At 44.7% G+C, this 15,830-nt stretch overlaps 1 protein-coding gene across 5 annotated transcripts in view; it reads left to right on the forward strand.

Moving 5' to 3' along the window:
• Positions 1-15,830, forward strand: part of pdzd2 (PDZ domain containing 2) — a 632,977-nt gene that overhangs the window by 64,686 nt on the left and 552,461 nt on the right. Inside the window, exon 1 of one of the 5 annotated variants that reach the window (XM_068032042.1) lies at positions 6,330-6,390. The exons of the other annotated variants lie outside the window; for them this stretch is intronic. The gene's annotated coding sequence lies outside the window, so the exon portion shown is untranslated. Of the gene's footprint in view, positions 1-6,329; positions 6,391-15,830 lie in introns of those variants that run through there. 5 annotated transcript variants of the gene reach the window in all.

The raw sequence follows: 15,830 nt of genomic DNA on the forward strand, positions 1-15,830 counted from the left end.
GAAAATGACCTGGCAAATGTGGAGACTGGTGAGATGGAAAAGGAATTTGAAGGGGATGCTGCTGTTTTGGTAAAAGGAGTGTGAGAAGGTAAGAGCAAAGGCCCAGGGAACAGGATTGACATTTTTAAAGATCCTTTTGACTACCATGGAGAGGAAGATGATTTCCACTGGTGGTGAAATGATCATGATAAATTTAAAATGGAAGCAAAGAATTAAAAGGAAGGTTAGAATGTTCTGCACAAATATTGCTGAAGCAGAGTCCAGAAATTATTTTAAAAAGGAACTAGATAATTGCTTTAAAAAGGGAAGTATTATGGGTATATGAAACAAGCAGGAGAGAACGACTGGCGCTCATGCGGAGAACACCAGCAATGTAGACTTGACGGGCTAAATGGTCTGATACTTTTTAAAATCATTATTCATTCTTGGGTGTTGTTGGCAACACTAGCATTAATTGCCCAGTTCCTAGTTAAACTGAGAAGTTATCAGTGGTGATGGACCTTTTTCTTGAAGCACTGCAGTCCATGTGGCAAAAGTGCTTCCACATTGCTGTTGGACAGGGAGTTCCAGAATTTTGACCCAACAACAATGAAGGAGCAGATATGTATTTCAAAGTCAGAATGGTGTGACTTGGAGGGGAACGTGGAGGTGATGGTGTTCCCATGCACCTGCTGCCCTTTTCCCTCTAGGTGATGGAAGTCGTGGATTTGGGAAATGCTGCTGAAGAATTCTTGAAGAATTGCTGCAGTGCACCCTGTAGCTATTACACACTGCAGCCACAGTGTGCCAGTGGTGGACGGGTGAATTTTTAGGCTAGTAGCTGAGGTGCCGATCAACAAAACAAAGAACAAAGAAAATTACAGCACAGGAACAGGCCCTTCGGCCCTCCAAGCCTACGCCGATCCAAATCCTCTATCTAAACCTGTCGCCTATTATCTAAGGGTCTGTATCTCTTTACTTCCTGCCCATTCATGTATCTGTCTAGATACATCTTAAAAGACGCTATCGTGCCCGCGTCTACCACCTCCGCTGGCAATGCGTTCCATGCACCCACCACCCTCTGCGTAAAGAACTCTCCACGCATATCTCCCCTAAACTTTTCCCCTTTCACTTTGAACTCATGTCCCCTTGTAATTGAAACCCCCACTCTGGGGAAAAAGCTTCTTGCTATCCACCCTGTCTATACCTCTCATGATTTTGTACACCTCAATCAGGTCCCCCCTCAACCTCCGTCTTTCTAATGAAAATAATCCTAATCTACTCAACCTCTCTTCATAGCTAGCGCCCTCCATACCAGGCAACATCCTGGTGACCCTCCTCTGCACCCTCTCCAAAGCATCCACATCCTTTTGGTAATGTGGCGACCAGAACTGCACGCAGTATTCCAAATGTGGCCGAACCAAAGTCCTATACAACTGTAACATGACCTGCCAACTTTTGTACTCAATACCCCGTCTGATGAAGGAAAGCATGCCGTATGCCTTCTTGACCACACTATTGACCTGCGTTGCCACCTTCAGAGAACAATGGACCTGAACACCCAAATCTCTCTGCAAATCAATTTTCCCCAGGACTTTTCCATTTACTGTATAATTCATTCTTGAATTGGATCTTCCAAAATGCATTACCTCGCATTTGCCCTGATTGAACTGTTCAAGCAGAACACATTGTCCTGGATGGTATTAAGCTCCTTGGGTGTTGTAACTGCACCTATCTATTATTTATTTTATTTATTTTATTTAGAGATACAGCACTGAAACAGGCCCTTTGGCCCACCGAGTCTGTGCCGACCAACAACCACCCATTTATACTAATCCTACATTAATCTCATATTCCCTACCACATCCCCACCATTCTCCTACCACCTACCTACACTAGGGGCAATTTACAATGGCCAATTTACCTAACAACCTGCAAGTCTTTGGCTGTGGGAGGAAACCGGAGCACCCGGCAGAAACCCACACGGTCACGGAGCACTTGCAAGCTCCACACAGGCAGTACCCAGAACTGAACCCGTGTCGCTGGAGCTGTGAGGCTGCGATGCTAACCACTGCGCCGCCCCTAACACTTGTATCAACTCTCAACCTTCTCTTCTCCAAGGAAAACAGTCCCAACTTCTCCAATCTATCTTCATAACTAAAATTCCTCATCCCTAGAACCATTCTTGTCAATCTTTTCTGCACTCTCTCCAAACGCCTTCACATCCTTTCTAAAGTGCGGCGCCCAGAACTAGACGCAATAGTCCAGCTGAGGCCAAACTAGTGTCTTAAACAAGTGCAACATAACTTCCTTGCTCTTGTACTCTAAGCCCCTATCAATAAAGCCCAGGATACAGTATGTTTTATCGACCACTCTCTCAACCTGTCCTGCCACCTTCAATGACTTCTGCACATATACACCCAGGTCCCTCTGCTCCTTCACCCTCTTTAGAATTGTACCCTTTATTTTATATTGTCTATCAACCTCTCCGAAATCCCTGCTACCTGGCTCCCTAACAGTCACACCCGCCCTTTCCTGAACCCGTTTTCCTCTCTGGCGTGTGACTTAATCCCTCCCCCTCCCTTTGCGTCTGAATCTCTCCAACTCGCACTCCAGCTCAACGACTCAGCCAGAGACATGTCCTCCAGACAAGTTTGCTTGGGACAGTCTTGCTGTCCATGGACTCCCAAATTATGCAATCCAGACACACAACCTGCTCTGCCATATCTTAATTGCCTAATTTTATTTATTTAATTGATTAAAGTCTTTATTCATCATTTATTTGTAGGTACATTAAATAGTTTAACTAGTCAAACTATATATTTAACAGTATTTATATTTTCCAGGTCCTAGTTTAAATGACTGCCCTAACTTGGAGGGAAAAAAAACTTGAAACTCGCCAATCACCTAGCTGATCATCTAATTAATGCCTCTAGACTTCAGGTCTCACTGTCTCCCATTCCCCATGTCAGACTGCTCCTTGTTTTGTCAAGTACCAGAGCAGCCCCTCTTCCCTCACTGTCGAATTCCCTCACTTAACAAATTCCACATGTTAGGTACTCTACAGAAGCAGTACTCCGTTGAACTGAACTTGGTATAATCTTGCAACCATGATTCAAAGACGAGCAACCTTTATTGCATTTCCCGCAAATGTCGCAAAGTGCTTCACATACAGTGAAACACGAAGTGCAAACAGCTGTTATGGAGGCAAATATGGCAACCATTTTGTGCACAAAATTCCACAATGCATAATGAGATGTTTCAATGCTGTGAACAGTAAAAACTGCTGGCCACAACCATTCTTCTGCAAATAGTCACAGAAGTTTATACCAGATCTAGGTGAGTGGAGAGTGTTCCATCGCACTCCTGATTTGTGCCTTGTAATGGTGGAAAGCTTTTGGGAGTCAGGAGGTGAGCCACTGGGTGGAAAGTACTCAGCCTCAGCTCTTTTAGCCACAGTATTTACGTAGCAGGTCTAGTTGAATTTCTGGTCAATGGGGATCCTACCATTGATGGTGGAGTACTCAGCAATTGTAATACTATGAATATATATACAGTGATATACATTAATGATTTGGAGGAAAGTATAGGTGGACTGATTAGCAAATTTGCAGATGACACTAAGATTGGTGGAGTAGCAGATAGTGAAGGGGACTGTCAGAGAATACAGCAGAATATAGATAGATTGGAGAGTTGGGCAGAGAAATGGCAGATGGAGTTCAATCAGGGCAAATGCGAGGTGATGCATTTTGGAAGATCCAATTCAAGAGTGAACTATACAGTAAATGGAAAAGTCCTGGGGAAAATTGATGTCCAGAGAGATTTGGGTGTTCAGGTCCACTGTTCCCTGAAGGTGGCAACGCAGGTAGATAGAGTAGTCAAGAAGGCATACGGCATGCTTTCCTTCATCGGACGGGGCATTGAGTACAAGAGTTGGCAGGTCATGTTACAGTTGTATAGGACTTTGGTTCGGCCACATTTGGAATACTGCGTACAGTTCTGGTCGCCACATTATCAAAAGGATGTGGATGCTTTGGAAAGGGTGCAGAGGAGGTTCACCAGGATGTTGCCTGGTATGGAGGGCGCTAGCTATGAAGAGAGGTTGAGTAGATTAGGATTATTTTCATTAGAAAGACGGAGGTTGAGGGGGGACCTGATTGAGGTGTACAAAATCATGAGAGGTATAGACAGGGTGGATAGCAAGAAGCTTTTTCCCAGAGTGGGGGTTTCAATTACTAGAGGACACGAGTTCAAAGTGAAAGGGGAAAAGTTTAGGGGGGATATGCGTGGAAAGTTCTTTACGCAGAGGGTGGTGGGCACCTGGAACGCATTGCCAGCGGAGGTGGTAGATGCGGGCACGATGGAGTCTTTTAAGATGTATCTAGACAGATACATGAATGGGCAGGAAGAAAAGAGATACAGAAGCTTAGAAAATAGGCGACATGTTTAGAGAGAGGATCTGGATCGGCGCAGGCTTGGAGGGCCGAAGGGCCTGTTCCTGTGCTGTAATTATCTTTGTTCTTTGAATGCCAAAGGGTGGTGGTTAGAGTCTCTCCTGTGTGGTGTGAATGTAACTTGCTACTTATCAACAACTTATATTTATATAGTACCTTTAACATAATGAAATGTCCCAAGGCACTTCACGGGTGAATTATAAAACAAAATATGACATCGAGCCAAGGTAGCCACCAGGTAGTCAAGGGGGACCAGACAGGTCGTGCAGGAGCCTCTCAAATCCTTCCCACTCTCTAACTAGTATTCAGTTCTGAGTACTGGTGAGAGTGATTTTTCCTCTGGGAGGTCCACAGCACTACAGCTGGCTTAGTTGTACAGGAGGGCAGGAGGAATTTTGGCAAAGCAATACAGATAGGGGATTCGATGGTTAGGGGAACAGACATGCATTTCTGCGGCCGCAGACATGAATCCAGGATGGTCTGTTGCCTCCCTGGTGCCAGGGTCAAGGATGTCACTGAGCACCTGCAGAGCACTCTGAGGGGGGAGAGTAAACATCCAGTGGTTGTGGTCCATATTGTACCAATGACATAAGCAGAAAGAGGGATGAAGTTCTACAGGCAAATTTTAGGGAGCTAGGAAAGAAACAAGCAAGCAGGACCTGGTCAGGGATAGGCACCAACATATTGCACCACGGACATTTGACAAAATTATTGACTCAGCCACAGACATGGGGGCAATTAATCTGTATATAAAGGGTTTTGCCAACCTAATACCATCAAAACACAGTCTCATTTAAAACACATTTCTCCCTATTTAATGAGCATTGCTTTTGCTTGCAGCCTCACAGCTCCAGCGACCCGGGTTCAATTCTGGGTCCTGCCTGTGTGGAGTTTGCCAGTTCTCCCTGTGTCTGTGTGGGTTTCCTCTGGGTGCTCCGGTTTCCTCCCACATGCCAAAGACTTGCAGGTTGATAGGTAAATTGGCCATTAGCAATTGTCCCTAGTATAGGTAGGTGGTAGGGAAATATAGGGACAGGTGCGGATGTGATAGGAATATGGAATTAGTGTAGGATTAGTGTAAATGGGTGGTTGATGGTCGGCACAGACTCGGTGGGCCGAAGGGCCTGTTTCAGTGCTGTAGCTCTATAAAAAAAAAAGTGGTCAATGTCTGCCCGCACACTTGATGTAGCAATGCGGAGAATTCAGATAGATGTCCATCTGTCAGGTGTGATCTTGATCTCTTTCTCTCCCCACCCTCTTCCACTGTGTCCATTTCTCTCTCCTCTCTCTCTTCCCCCTCTTTGTCCCTCTCTCTTTCCCCCCCCCCTCCGTGTACATCACTCTCCCCCCCCCTCTCCCCCCTCTCTGTGTTCATTGTTCATCCCCTCACTCTCCTCCTTTCTGTATCCCTCTCTCCCCCTCACCCACTGTGCTCTCCCTCTCTTCCCCTTCCCCCCGTGTCCATTGCTCTCCCCCCTCTCTGTGTCCCTCTCTCCTCCCCTTCACTCCCTCTCTCCTCCCCTTCTCTCCCTCCCTGTGTCCCTCTATCTCCCACTCTCTCCTCTCCCCCCTCTCTCCCTCTCTGTGTCCCTCTCTCCTCCCCTTCTCTCCCTCCCTGTGTCCCTCTATCTCCCACTCTCTCCTCTCCCCTCTGTGTCCCTCTCTCTCCCCTCTCTCAATCCCCCCCTCTGTTGCCCTCTCCCTCTTCTCTAGAGGCCTGCTCCGGTCAGGAAAAAGGAATTCGATCGAACCACAGCGGACCCGAGCCCGATCTGGCCCGAGTCCCTCCGATTTAGCCCTGAGCCTGACCCGACTCGAACCTGCCTGACCCGACCATCCGTTTACTTACCTTCCTGACACCGAACCTGCAAGAAGCTGCAGCACATGCTTGATGACGTCACAGTGACGTCACTCGCTCACTGCGCAGACTCAGTTTCGTCCCAGACTCCCAGCTCAGGTAAGTTTTTAAAATTTCAATACTTAACAGCAGAGCACTTACTGTGTGTGTCCAGACGGACTTGATTCGACCTGGACTCGGCCCGACCCGACCTGAGCCCCAAAGCCGGACCTTTAAGATGTTGTCGGGTCCCATCGGGTTTGGGTCGGGTAGCAGGCCTCTACCCCTCTCTATGTCCATCGCTCTTCCCCTCTCTCTCCCCTCTCTGTGTTCCCCTCTCTTCCCTTTCTTGCCCCTCTCTGTGTCCCTCTCCCCCTCTCTCCCACTCTGTGTATCCCCCCTCTCTCCTTTCACCCACCATGCACCAGGAGTGGAAACGCATTGCTGCTTGGCGCCGGCTCCACACTCTGAGACAAACTAGGGCCTTTGGAGAGCTGAGAACGTGGACTGTCTGCCTTAAAACAAAAAACAGCTTATTCTGGCTCACAGAAGTTTTCCCTTTCCAGTTCTATCATTGGTTACCTGTGTGCTGTCCCATCTGTTCTGCTCACACCAACACTCTCTCGGTCAGACACAGGCAGGGAGCACTTGCCAGGAAATCACAGGCCCTGGTGCCTGACATCCTATCAATTTAACTGCAGAAAATCATGCTGGCTGGTGATGTCTTCACCAGCTCTCCCTCACTGGGAGCGCCCAACCACAGATAGTCCAACAATCGCCTCCCTTCACGGCTCTCCCAGCACCGCCCCCGGCCTCACTTATAGTATCTACTAATGAACTGGTCTGTTGTTGCCTGTAGGACATCAATTCCAGGCAGTGAATTCTAAAATTCACTCATAATTGGAGCTGATCTTCTAGCAGTTTCCATATCTTTGCAGATCTTTCTGGTCCTCTTCAGGGGTATTTTCACAGCCTGTTTTTCTGGTTCCATAATTACTTGGTCTGTGAAGCATAACTGCATTCTCTGTTTGAAAAGTTGGAATTCAAATAGGATATCTATGGCTTTCCAGTTCATGTTGGAAAATTTGGTATCCATATTTCTGCTGCTCTTTGGTTTAAAACTTACTTTAAGACTTGTTCTATGACTCTGCAACATTTCCACTTTTTTCCAGATCATTTCCACAGCTCACAGATCAAAGAAGAGCAGCAGATTATAGACAGAAGCAGAGTCTATCAGCTTAACATCCTTATCAGCCTAAGCCTGGATGTTGTAAAGGTCTTGCTGCATGCAGACTGTTACGACCGACCGCTCCAGTCAAAGCCCCCAATCAAAATATACGATTCTGATTGTGGTGGGAGAAACGCACTGTTAATTCAATCCCGTCCCTCCACAGATCACCTAATATATCATTTTAAACTTTCCAAATTAAAAAAAAAAACAGCCAAATTGTACCATCTATTAACCCCCCAAAAGAGGCTAACCAAACCAGGTGTCTTTAAATCAACAAATTAATTGTTTAATTAGAGAAACTAAATTCTTAAACACTACTAAGACATAAACAACATTTAAAATCGAAATAATTAGAGTCCTTGCAAATTTGCAGTCCAATGCTGCTTGAAGTCCTCTCGGGCCGTCCGATGGGGAAAAAAGGTTTTTCAACAGTCCATAGTCTAATTCTAGCAGTCAGTGACGCTTTCCTTCTCCAGCAGTGGATTTCAACAATTAACAACTTGCAAACACTTTCAATAGAATCAATCTGACTTTAGAGTTTTTTGAGGGATGAAAGATTGTCACAGTTTAACTTCCCTTCCTTCAGTTTAAATTGTCAGAGATCTCTGTTTTGGCTTGACATTTTTAGAATTTTGAGAGATACTAATAATTAAACAGACTAAATTCTCTTCCTTTAGTTTAAATGGCTGAGAGCTCTTCTTTCAGGTGCTAACACCAGCTGTCTGTCTGTGTTCTCTTAGAACAGACTGTCTTCAACTAAAAAGCCAGTTCAAAAAATAATTGCAACATTGTATATCCGGTCCTGGGTCCCTGAATGGCTGTTGCCGGGTAAACAGGATGCATTCTCTGAAGCTGGTTGATTCCCTCTCCGTATGGTTGTATCCAACAGCAAACAAAATGCATTTTCTCCAACTCCTGAGGTTTGCTGGTTCTTAAAGCAGTACGGCTCCTTTTCCAGCCTTAAAGACACACCACATATTCCCCAAAGAAAAAATACTACAGGACCATGACAAGACATGGACTGCTTCATTATCTGAACACTTTGCAATCTTCAGTGAACATCCCACTTCTGACCTTCTGATGGAGGAAAGGTCATTTTTGAAACAGCAGAAGATGGTTGGCCCTGTGGTAGTATTCTGAGGAACTCCTGCAGCGCTGTATGTCCTGGTTGGCCTCCTACCACCACAACCATATTCCTTATGCCAGGTATGACTCAAACCCCTGGAGAGATTTCCCCTGATCCCCATTGACTTCAGTTTTACTAGGGCACCTAGGTGCCACACTTAGTTGAATGCTGCTTTGATGTCAAGGGCAGTCACTATCACCTCACCTCTAGAATTCAGGCTTTGTGTCCAGATTTGGACCAAGGCTGTAATGCTTCTATGTTGGCTGGGAGAGTTAAAGTAAGTGAAACCATATTAGTAGAGAGTGTGGAAAAGATGACTGTTAATCACTATTAGGCTTGAGTGGAGCATAAACACAGGCATGCACTGGTTGGGCTGAATCGCCTGTTTCTGTGTTGTATATCCTATGCAATGCACTGGCAGGTTTCCTATCCTTTCCTATCCTGAGTGGCGTGAAACAGGCCTGTGTTCTCGCACCTGCACTGTTTGGGATCTTCTTCTCCCTGCTGCTCTCACATGCGTTCAAGTCTTCAGGAGAAGGAATTTTCCTCCACACAAGATCAGATGGCAGGTTGTTCAACCTTGCCCGTCTAAGAGCAAAGACAAAAGTACGGAAAGCCCTCATCCGGGAACTCCTCTTTGCTGACGAGGCTGCATTAACATCTCACACTGAAGAGTGCCTGCAGAGACTCATCGACAGGATTGCAGCTGCCTGCAACGAATTTGGCCTAACCATCAGCCTCAAGCAAACGAACATCATGGGACAGGACGTCAGAAATGCTCCATCCATCAATATCGGCGACCACGCCCTGGAAGTGGTTCAAGAGTTCACCTACCTAGGCTCAACTATCACCAGTAACCTGTCTTTCGATGCAGAAATCAACAAGCGCATGGGAAAGGCTTCCACTGCTATGTCCAGACTGGCCAAGAGAGTGTGGGAAAATGGCGCACTGACACGGAACACAAAAGTCCGAGTGTATCAAGACTGTGTCCTCAGTACCTTGCTCTACGGCAGCGAGGCCTGGATAACGTACGTCAGCCAAGAGCGCCGTCTCAATTCATTCCATCTTCGCTGCCTCTGGAGAATCCTTGGCATCAGGTGGCAGGACCGTATCTTCAACACAGAAGTCCTTGAGGCGGTCAACATCCCCAGCATACACACCCTACTGAGTCAGCGGCGCTTGAGATGGCTTGGTCATGTGAGCCGCATGGAAGATGGCAGGATCCCCAAGGACACATTGTACAGCAAGCTCGTCACTGGTATCAGACCCACCGGCCGTCCATGTCTCCGCTTTAAAGATGTCTGCAAACGTGACATGAAATCCTGTGACATTGATCACAAGTCATGGGACTCAGTTGCCAGCGATCGCCAGAGCTGGCGGGCAGCCATAAAGGCGGGGCTACAGTGTGGCGAGTCGAAGAGACTTAGCAGTTGGTAGGAAAAAAGACAGAAGCGGAAGGGGAGAGCCAACTGTGTAACAGCCCCGACAACCAATTTTATCTGTAGCACATGTGGGAAAGTCTGTCACTCTAGAATTGGCCTTTATAGCCACTCCAGGCGCTGCTTCATAATCCACTGACCACCTCCAGGCACTTACCCATTGTCTCTCGAGGCAAGGAGGCCAAAGAAGAAGAAGAAGAGGCAGGTTTTTAACTTTAGGAGGAGGTCTTCTGTATGACACTCTGCCAGTGGGTCTAATGGCTGACAATGTGTTCTCTTGCGCAGCCTCTTCAAGTTTCTCCTGTTTTTCTAGCTAGTCCTCTGTCCATGGCTGGTTAGCTTCTTCCTTCATAGCCTTTTTGCAGGATGAAGTTGTGCATCATGTTGCAGACTTCCATGATCTTTAACAGCTTAGCCAGGTAGTATTGCAGTGTGTCTCCAGATCAATTCAGAAGTGTGCTCTGTGATGAATCTTATGGCAGAATGTCTCTCATTAGGATGATGTAGGGAAGAGTGGAGGAACGAGAAAGGGAGAAATAGCCTTTTTTTGGAAAGCTTAAGGGTTTAAACAAACTATATAACTCTCAGAATGGTCTCATTTAACAAAATATGATTTTCTTTTTGTCCACATATTCTCACCTCTGTTTTAATGTATTTGATGATGTGTGCATGTGTGACGGCATTTATTTTCACACTATTTGTGATGCCTGATTAATAAGATTCACATTTACATTCAGAGCTGCAAAGTCCCACGTTTATTTATTGCACCATTAACAGTTTTCCAAAAGTTAGGTCGGTGGTAAAATTTGATGAAATAACAGTAAATCTGATTTAATAGGATGTCAGGTTGATAATGTTACAAACCTTTCAGAGGATGAACGAGGATGTTGGGTGGGATTTTAAATGCTTTGTGGTTGGCATTTATGAGAGGTGTTAACATATTTATGGACAGCTTGCTAGAGGGTAATTCAGAGCTGAATTCATCGTTATCTGATTAACTGCTCTTACAAATTTAATAGCAACTCGCAAACTGTCTTCTACATGAAAGTAGCTAATGCTGTATTTTGTTGATGGGTTTGTGATTTATTTATGTTTTCATCATTGGGTTCCTGGCATTTTGCCACTTTTGCTATAAGTCAAAGTGTGAACAGACTGGAGGTTGGATTTGAGGCCTTTGTCTTTTCCAAAACAAAGCATCTGTACAAATTTGTAACTGTCAAATTTAAATAACGGAGAAAAATCTGAAATATGCAAATGTGATTCATATTGGATGATGGGTCATTGGGTGAAGACAGAATAGAACTCTATGTTCTAGTGAGCCTCTAATAGTCAAAAGGAGAACTAAGCCTTTTTAAGATTCAGTAAGAGACAATTTTATTACAAGGTATTGTATCTCGTGGTGCACAGAGCTAGAAATTTAGATCACTGTCGGTTGTTGAATATTGATGGGGTGGGATGGGGGGGTGGGCAAACTCTTAGATGACACATTACTGTGGATGTTACTGAAGCTGGGGCTGCAATTAGGTCCTGTATGCTTGTTTCTTCACTGTTGCTTGTCTCTCTCCAGCTTCTGATCTTCCCCTTATATTGCTCCAGATCTTAGTTTCCTGCACACCTTTTTCAAGTTCCTGGCCTTGCCCTTTCTCTTTCCCAGCCTCCTGCACCCTGAAATTCGACAGGAGTTTCCCAGCAGAACCCACATGGAAACAAGGGAGACCCAGTGCTGTTTCTGTTATTTCTGATTTCACTCTTAAGGGGCGGAACATCTATCTGCCGCTTGCAAGACAAATGATGGGCTCAGAGCAGGGCCGGGTGGGGACTCCGTAATCTGGGAGTTCCTGCTCCATACCTTGAATATGGACCTGGCGTATCAGTGGTAGCTGGTACGATGGGAAAGATGGGATGTACTAGCTGCTGCAAGTTTGCTTGTAGATGACATCAGTGGGGTCCAAGCGGGGGCTGATAGGAGCACTTGGGAACATAGGAACATGGGAACAGGAGTAGGCCATTTAGGCCTTCGAGCCTGTTTTGCCATTTAATGAGATCTAAGCTGATCTGCGACCTAATTCCATATACCCACCTTTGTCCCATATCCCTTAATACCTTTGGTTAACAGAAATCTATCAATCTCAGATTTAAAATTAACAATTAATGCCGCATCAACTCAAGTTTGGAAGAAAGTTCCAAACTTCTACCACCATTTGTATGTAGAACTGTTTCCTAACTGCATTCCTGAAAGGCCTGGCTCTAATTTTTAGGCTTTGCCCCTAGTTCTATATTCCCTATCCAATGGAAATAGTTTCTCTCTATCTATCCCTTAATATCTGAAAAACTTGCATCAAATCCTTAATTTTCTAAATTCCGGGGAATACAGACCTAGTTTGTGTCGTCTGTCTTTGTAATTTAACCCTTCGAGTCCAGGCATCATTGTAGTAAATCTATGCTGCTCTCCCTCTAAGGCCAATATATGTCCTTCCTAAGGTGTGGTGTCCAGAAATGAGGACAGTACTCCAGGCATGGCTTTGTATAGCAGCAGCCTGATTTCTAAAGCCTTGTGTTCTTGCACTCTAGATATAAAGGTCTGCATGCCATTAGCCTTTTTGATTATTCTTGTCCACGTCATTTTAATGATCTGATGTTGGCGATGGGGCAGTGGGGTGGTTTGGGAAAGACTTGCCCGTCCTCTTTTCCTCTTTTTCAGAAAATGTATGCTGGTCCCCTTGAGCTGTTTGAGTAAAGATCTGAATGTACATTTATTTTTAATACTTTTTCCTGCACATCTAATATTTTGATGTATAACATGGTGACTGGAATTTTCTGAGATCACTGATTGTATTTATGTTTCTTTTATTTGTTGAAGTCACTGGAATACAGTACATTGTGAGGGATAATAAACCCACAACAACAAAAAAGACAGAATTCAATGAATAATCTTGCAAAGAGATGGCTTTCATCTGTAGTGTTACTAATTATGGTTGTTTGAAGCTTTTGCTGACATATGCCAATTACGCTGCCTAAGTGGTTTCCTTGCTAGGCTATGTATTTAAATTAGGAGCTCTTTACCTCAGCTGGAAAGAAAATTAATATGCAGCAGTACAGAAAAGAGCTCTCAGCGAATGTTAACAGTTGCTGTTGAGCTGTTTGTTAGTCAGTCTTCTTTAGATTCGTGCAAGTTTTGCTTTTGTTCTAATTTACCAAATGCTGCACTCGGATAGACATGATCTGTGAGAGGTCACATCCAGCTACTAGCCGACTCCTTTGGTTGAATATGGATCAGATTGACACGGTCAAAGACAATCTGTGCACTTGAGCATGAGCCTTGCTCTTTTTTCCCCAGTTTTTGTTTCTGCTTTTCTCTCTTCCTGTCCTGAAGGCACTGAGAGTTTCATGAGCACTGACAACACTCTAATGCCAAGTGACCTTCATGAAGAAGCGTAGACAGTGAACATTGGTAGAATATGTGGGAGGGACATGTATACAACACACAGACAGATGTACATATCCTAGCAGAAGTCACTGTATTGAGAACAGGTTCAATTTCCCCTGCTTGGTCCAGGAATGTTAAGGCAAATTGTACAGTCTCAACTTGTAGTAGATAGGCACTTCACAGTCTTCCAGACCCAACCCTGAGTTCACCAATTTCGGATTACAGCCATGTCTCTAATTTATTCTGACCACAGCTGTTGGCAATGATTCTACTGTTGCCATTTATTTCACCTCCTCTTGACCCATCTTTTGTTTCTTGTCCCATTACCATCCTCTTCTGTCTTGCACCATCTTCACTTTAGCCATTTATTCTCTCCTGCCTTCTACCCTATCACAGACCTTCCCCTTTGTTCTATCCTCCCCTCCCCCTTTCCCTGCCTCTGTACTTGCTTAAAGACTATTAAATCTTTAACTTTTTCCAGTTTTGATGAAAGGTCATTGACCTGAAACATCAACTCTGTTTCTCTCTTCCCAGATGCTGCCAGATCCTTTTGAGTATTTCCAGCATTTTCTGTTTATATTTTAGATTGCCAGCTTCTACAGGATTATAGTCCCAGTAGTGCAATAACAGACAACCTAGTACATTTATTCACTAAGATTTTAGGGAGGCTTTTGAAAATTGTTATGTTTTTATGTTTGTTGGCAAAGTTTCCTTAATCCATGTCTGAGCTATCGGATTGGTGGGGGGGGGGGGGGGGGGGGGGTGGTGGTTATAGAGAAACTGGGGGCAGGTGGGAGTGGGTGGGTTGTTGGCGGGGGGTTAGTGCATGGGCACAGAAAGGAAATAATGATACAATCAGACTTGTTGCATTAAAATTATACCCACTATCAGTTGTGTGTGGAGAGATGTTGGTTAACAGCTTTAATGGGAGAAAAATAGCACAAAATAAAGAAAGGAGGAGGAGGCAAAAGTTCATCAATGATCTGATGGATAGATATTTGACTGTCTATCTATAATCAATGGTTTATCTAATCAATCATCTATCTATCTGAATAAAAATGGTCAATTTCGAGTGTTGATCATCCTCTTACTGAAGAAGAACATTCGGATATCAGCTATAAAGCTTTGAATTTGTGTCCCCTTGTAATAATCTGGATTAACATTTTCCTTACCACTTACTATCTTATATACCTCTATAAAATACTTCCATTCCAGGATAAAAAGCACAAGACTCGTTCCTCATAACTCAGACTCTTGACAGAGGGGATCAGCCTCATTGCCCTTCTCTGCACAGTCTCCAGTGCTTAAATGTCTCCCTTGTTCCTAAACAACCAGAACAGGATGCATTATTCAAGGTGCGGTCAGACAAGAGTGCTGTACAATTTGATCGCAACTTGCTCTGCTGTTTTGGCTATGTAGAATTAGAATTAGAATTAGAATTAGAACATTACAGCGCAGTATAGGCCCTTCGGCCCTCGATGTTGCGCCGACCATCTGACCTACACTATTCCATTTTCATCCATATGTCTATCCAATGACCACTTAAATGCCCTTAAAGTTGGCGAGTCTACGACTGTTGCAGGCAGTGCGTTCCACGCCCCTACTACTCTCTGAGTAAAGAAACTACCTCTGACATCTGTCCTATATCTTTCACCCCTCAACTTAAAGCTATGTCCCCTCGTGTTTGCCATCATCATCCGAGGAAAAAGACTCTCACTATCCACCCTATCTAACCCTCTGATTATCTTGTATGTCTCTATTAAGTCACCTCTCCTCCTCCTTCTCTCTAACGAAAACAACCCCAAGTCCCTCAGCCTTTCCTCGTAAGACCTTCCCTCCATACCAGGCAACATCCTAGTAAATCTCCTCTGCACCCTTTCCAAAGCTTCCACATCCTTCCTATAATGCGGTGACCAGAACTGCACACAATACTCAAGGTGCGGTCTCACCAGAGTTCTGTACAGCTACATCATGACCTCGTGGCTCCGAAACTCGATCCCCCTACTAATAAAAGCTAACACACCATATGCCTTCTTAACAGCCCTATTAACCTGGGTAGCAACTTTCAGGGATTTATGTACCTGGACACCAAGATCTCTCTGCTCATCTACACTACCAAGAATCTTCCCATTAGCCCAGTACTCTGCATTGCTGTTACTCCTTCCAAAGTGAATGTAGTTTAACAATCTATTGCCTTTGTTGATTGTGCCTCAGCATTGTTGGATCTGCTGACCATTTAAACTGCTGGTCTCTTTTAACCCCATCCTTAACTATTTAAACACCATTAATGGAATATGTGTGTCACACATTTTTCCTTCCTGTGTGTAATACTTTACT

Source organism: Heterodontus francisci, chromosome 1 (genome assembly GCF_036365525.1).
Source record: "Heterodontus francisci isolate sHetFra1 chromosome 1, sHetFra1.hap1, whole genome shotgun sequence".
Lineage (NCBI taxonomy): Eukaryota > Metazoa > Chordata > Chondrichthyes > Heterodontiformes > Heterodontidae > Heterodontus > Heterodontus francisci.